We start from the raw sequence: 6,089 nt of genomic DNA, 5'->3' as shown, positions 1-6,089 counted from the left end.
AAGTAATTTAGTCCAGATGTCTAACGCGGTGTGCTAAGCCGTGAGGATGCAGGGAATTAGCAAATAGTAACAAATTTGCAAATAAGTCAGATTCTGTCTCACAGCCTCTGAAACATTCCTGGGAGGTAGATACCCCTATTTCTCAGACGAGGTAACCGAAGCTCAGAAAAATTATCTATGTAACTGGATGGGCCACCTGATGGGAAGAACTGACTCATTTGAAAAGACCCTGATGTTGGGAAAGATTGAAGGCGGGAGGAGAAGGGGACGACAGAGGATGAGATGGTTGGATGGCATCACCGACTCAATGGACCATGAGTGAGTAAACTCCAGGAGTTAGTGATGGACAGGGAGGCCTGGCCTGCTGAAGTCCATAGGGTCGCAAAGAGTCGGACACGACTGAGTGACTGAACTGAACTGAATTATTTGTCAGAGAGATGGCAAAGAGAACAGGCATCAGGGAGAGATAAAAATTAACCTGATGGAGGGGAAAAAAAAATCGGGAGCCTTTAGAACACATTGCTAAAATTCCCACGTAAGTGATGAGAAATCTGGATTCAATTTACAGAAATTTAATATATACCTAGTTAGTTACAGGGGAATGAGTTACTGATGGGCTAACAGTGGCACACACAAAAAAGTTTCTTTTTCTATAAGCTTGCTTCATTTTTTCTTTTTTTTTTTTTCCTTCTTTAAACATGTATTTATTTGGCCACGGGGGTCCTTAGTTGCTGCACTTGGGGTCTTAATCTTTGTTGTAGCATGTGGAATATTTATTCCTGGCCTGTGAACTCTTAGTTGGGGCATGTGGGATCTAGTTCCCTGACCAGGGAGGGAGTCCAGGCCCCCTGCACTAGGAGCATTGAGTCTTAGCCACTGGACCACCATCGAAGTCCCTAAGCTTGGTTCCTTTAAACAGCAGTTCTTTAGAATGGGATTCCACATAAAAATGCCTATTGACACTCCTGCAGGAAGACAATTACTCCAGGAAAGAGAGGGAACCATCATTTTCTCCCTGTGGAAAACTCTTGGTGTATCAGTGGTTCTCAACTCTCCGTCTGGCAGCACATGAGAACAGTTGAGAAGATAAGAGAGATGCATAGTAGCCCCAAACAGGAAACAACCCAATGTCTATCATGAGGAGAAGGAACAAACAAGTTGCAGTACATACATGCACTGGAATGATAACAATCCACTGATAACGCACATGAATGAATATCAAAAACATCCACTGAGTGAAAAAGCCAGATACTAGGATATGTACAGTATTATTCCATTCATATGTATTCTAGAGCAGGCAAAACCAATCTATACAAACAGAAAGCAGATTAGTCAGTTTCTAGGACTAGAGATGGAGACTGATAGGGAAGAGGCATAAAAGAATGCTTTGGGGTCACTGAAATGTGGCTATATATATATATATATATATATATATATATATATATATTTGTCAGAACCCTTTGAAATGTACACTTAAAATGGGCACCTTTGGGGCTTCCCTGGTGGTCCAGTGGCTGAGACTCCATGCTCCAAATGCAGGGGGCAAGGGTTCGATCCCTGGTCGGGGAACTAGATTCCACATGCCACAACTAAGACACGGCACAACGAAATAAATAATTTTTTTAAAAATGGGTACCTTTTGAAAGTGAAAGAAAATGAACGTGAACTCGCTCAGTCATGTCCAACTCTTTGTGACCCCAGGGACGGTAGCCTACCAGGCTCCTCCATCCATGGGATTTTTTCCAGGCAAGAGTACTGGAGTGGGCTGCCATTTCCTTCTCTCTGCCTTTCCTTCTCCTTTTACTGTATGTAAATTATTCCTCAACAAAGTTGACTTTTAAAATACAGATGTTCAGGATTCACCAGAGACCAGTTGTCAAGTTCTCCAGACTAGGACCTGGCCACCAGCAGCACTTAAAAGTTCTCCAAGTGGTGATTATTTGTAGCCAGGGATATGAGCCACAAGACTTCCTCTCCTCAAGGGATGGGGATGAGCTTAAAGGACAAGTGTGCATTGTCCCTTCCTGGAAGCAGAGAGAGGAGGAAGTATCTGAAAGAGAGGGAGAACAAGGGGGTAAGGTGGGGTAATTTATCCAACCTCCTGCCCCAGTAGGTCAGAGATTTCAGGCTTCACATCTCACCTTATTTTCTTCCTTCTTACCTCTTCCCCTGGCTCCTGGGTCTCAAGGTAAGGTCTTTTGGCCTAGAAGGAGAAGACTTAGGGTTTAGGAACTGGGGCTGGAGATCAAGTCTCCTCTCCCTCCCCACCTGACCTCTTCATGAGTACCAGGGAGACTTCCTCTGAAGTTTATGCTGAGGGCAGGTCCCGAGCACAAGTCCCCTGTAATAACTCCAAGAGTTTGGCCAGAAAAAGAGGGACTGGTCTCTGAGGGTGTCCTTCGCAGGGTGGACAAGAGCCCTGACCAGCCACCCACAGCCGGGACCCCAGGGCATCCAGTAGGCGCTGTAGGCGGAACACCGCGATCCCCACGGATGGGCCCTCCTCAAACCCAATCACAGACAGCTCCAGCCGGAAGCAACGGAGAGTCTCAGCAGGACACACCTGTGGAGACAGAGTGATCTGGTGTCTCTGGGCAAGGGCTGATCCCAGGTCCGCACCCCCACAGTTTCTGACTTGTAGCCTGGGACAAGTCCCTTCACCAATCTAAGCCTCAGATTCCTCATCTGTAAGTGGAGTTCTGAATAATCCCTACCTTTACTAGAAATGCAAGTTAGAAAAAGATCTTCCCTTCTTAATGCTTCTATGTTCTGATTTTGTTAGAATAAGATACTTTACTGCCATCTGTCGGAAACTGACAAAGACATCCAGAATGAGAATGCTGTCCTTGTAGGTGTGGGACCCTTGTGCAGTGTACAACCCTCACATCCATATGTGACAGCCCTGTTTACCTTGTAGGGTCAATGTGAAGAGTAATGCTAATATGCTTAGGACTTCCCTGGTGGTCCAGGGGTTAGGACTCGATGCTTGCGCTTTCACTGCTGGGGGCCCAGGCTTCAATCGCTGGTCAGGAACTAAGATCCCACCCCCCAAAAAAAGGCCAATACACTTAAAGCATTTAGATCAGTACCCAGCACCAAGTAAGAAACTATATTATTGGAACTTCACTGGCAGTCCAGTGGTTAAGTACCCACCTTCCTATGCAGAGGATGGGGGTTTGATCCCTGGTCTGAGAACTAAGATCCCACATGCTGAGAGGCAACTACTGAACCCATGTGCCACAGTGAAAGATTCCAGGTGCCACAACTAAGACCCAATGCAGCCAAACAAATAAATATATTTTTTTGAATAATAGCTGTAGTCATTATCATCCTTTGTTGCTATTATGTGCCAATCACTGTACTAGGTGTTACAGACAGCTGTGAACAAAATACATTTGTCAAGACTGGGGGTGGATCAAGAATTGGACACCCAGAATACCAGCCCGCCTGCCTCCCAGCCTCCTGTGTGTCCTGAGCTAGTGGATTTTCCCTAAACGTCCAACCTCAGTAAAGAAGGAACATGATACTCACCAATAGATTATCTGGGGTGTACAGACTGCCATCATTTTTGTTTCCCTGTAATTGTGGGGTAGGGAGGGAAATCAGCGAGAAGGCAATGGCACCCCACTCCAGTACTCTTGCCTGGAAGATCCCATGGACGGAGTGTCCCGGTAGGCTGCAGTCCATGGGGTCGCTAAGAGTTGGACACGACTGAGCGACTTCATTTTCACTTTTCACTTTCATGTGTTGGAGAAGGAAATGGCAACCCACTCCAGTGTTCTTGCCTGGAGAATCCCAGGGACAGGGGAGCCTGGTGGGCTGCCCTCTATGGGGTCGCACAGAGTTGGACACGACTGAAGCAACTTAGCAGCAGCAGCAGCAAGAAAATCAGATCTTGGAGAGAGAGAGACTGACCCTTCTACAAACATGCCACCCACCCCACTCCTTAACTAGCCTGCCCCTGTCTGCTGGCTTTTCCCTCCCTCCTCACCAGCATCTTCGTGATGGCAATGAGGAAGTAGAAAGGCTCCCTCCGGCAGAGGGGTGGTCCTAGGCCTCCCAAGGGCAACACCAGCAGGAGGGTGGTCCAGAGAGGCCACATGGACACCCTGCCCACCAGCAGACTTTCTCTGGTTCCAGCCTGGGTTCCTGGAAACAAGAGGTACAGAGAGAAGGAGCAAGTTGGAAAACAGGGGAATGGGGGAGAGGAAATGCCCCTTCCCTGCCTTTCCATCTCTACTCAATCCATAGATACCTGGAAGTGTACTCCCAGAGGCTGGGGGAGATGGTGACCCTAGACTAGCGAGGTCGTGGTTCAGAGTACTCTCCTCCCTTCCTTTCCCCCAATCAAGATACCAGACTCAGCAAGGTTATGAGGATCATCCTGGAGAGACTGGAGAGTTTAGAAGCGTCCCCTGTCCCCAGACAGCCCCAAGAGGCAGTCCAGAGTGTGTCCAGCCTGTGCATTCCGTGGCCTGTTTGTCTTCCCACTGGAAAACACCAGTTAGCTTTAATCCTGCAGGTGCTTATTTGGGAGTCTTTGCTGTCCTTTCTCCTATTTCTTCCACAAGTGTCTTGGAATCTTCATACCTGCCTATACCTGCTGACTTCTTTCTCTGAGCGTTGGCCTCTCTGCCTCTGTCACTTGTGACTTCTGGGTCCATCTCTGACTGACCCGATGTCTCTCTTGGCTTTCCTGTCCTCCGTTGGCCCAGTCTTTGCCTTCTCCTCCATGTGCGCCTCTCTCTCTGGCGCTGTGTGTCTGTAGGACTGTGGGTCCCTCCAGGTCAGCTTCTGGGTCCTTCCTGCCTGTCTCCCTGGCCCCTTGCCCCTCTTCCTCTGTCACTCTTTAGGAGCTGGACTCTGAGCTGCAGGTTTCTCCCTTTGGCCCCAGACCCGCCCACCAATCGCCACTCTGTTTCCGCTCGCCAGGCATCTGTGAGCCACCACACCCCTTTGAACCTTGGATCCCAGACCCAGGGCTGCCAGAGAAACTGAGGCAGCCGCCTGCTGCCTGCACCTGAAAGGAAGCTCCTGGCTAGGAAGGGAGCATCCTGAGCAGTGGGGAGCAAGGGGCTACCCCATCTTGAGTTTCCTCAGATGCGGGTGGGAGAACTGGGGATTCTTGGGAAAGGTAGATTTTGAGAGAGGGCTCTGAGAAGGATGAAGATTTTGGTTTTTTGTTTTGTTTTAAAATAATTTATTTGGCTGTGCCAGGTCTTAGTTACATGGAGATCTTTGATCCTTCTTGTGCATGAGTTGCGGTATATGAGTTCTAGTTCCAAGACCAGGGATGGAACCTGGGCCCCCTGTGTGGGGAGCAAGGAGTCTTAGCCACCAGGGAAGTCCTGGGATGAAGATTTTGTGAAAACGGGTTGTGGCGGGCGGGGGGGGACAGTTCTGAGAAAAGTGGATTAGGGGAGAGAAAGCTTCTGAAGGAGGGGGATTCTAGGCATTGTGGGTTCTGAGGAAAGGAAGATTCTGGGGGAAAAGAGGGGTAAGGGGACCCTGAGTGGAGGGAGATTTAGGCAAAGAGGGAGTCTAAGATGAGGGCTCTGAGAGAATTTTGGGAGGAGGAGACTCTAAAAGGAAGAAAGTTTTTTAAAAAAAATATTTATTTATTTGACTGCACCAGGTCTTAATAATTGGGGCAGGTGGGATCTAGTCCCTTGATCAGGGATCGAAACTGGGGCCCTAAAAAAAAGAAAAGAAAAAAGAAACTGGGGCCCTGCATTGGGAACTCAGAATCTTGGCCACTGGACCACCAGGGAAGTCCCTAAAATGAAGGGAGTTTTGGTGAAAGATTCTGGGGAAGGGGCCCTAAGAGGAAAAGGATTCTGGGAAGGATGCTTTAAGGCGATGGGTTCTAGGAGGAGGGGGATTCTGAATCCTACCAGGATTCTTGAGGAGGAATTCTAGAAGAGAGGAAGACTGTGAAGCAACCTCCTGGCAGTGGGAAGGGGGGCGGGGGGGGGGGGCGGTGGTGAGTGTGCATGTGTGAGAATCTATTGAGGATGTGAGAGAAGGGAGATAAGTGAAGAGTCCAAATGCGAATAGAGCTGGCAGTGGCCAATGAGAACTGAGGATGT

Source organism: Dama dama, chromosome 4, assembly GCF_033118175.1.
Source record: "Dama dama isolate Ldn47 chromosome 4, ASM3311817v1, whole genome shotgun sequence".
Lineage (NCBI taxonomy): Eukaryota > Metazoa > Chordata > Mammalia > Artiodactyla > Cervidae > Dama > Dama dama.
Note: the sequence above shows the minus strand (reverse complement) of the source record.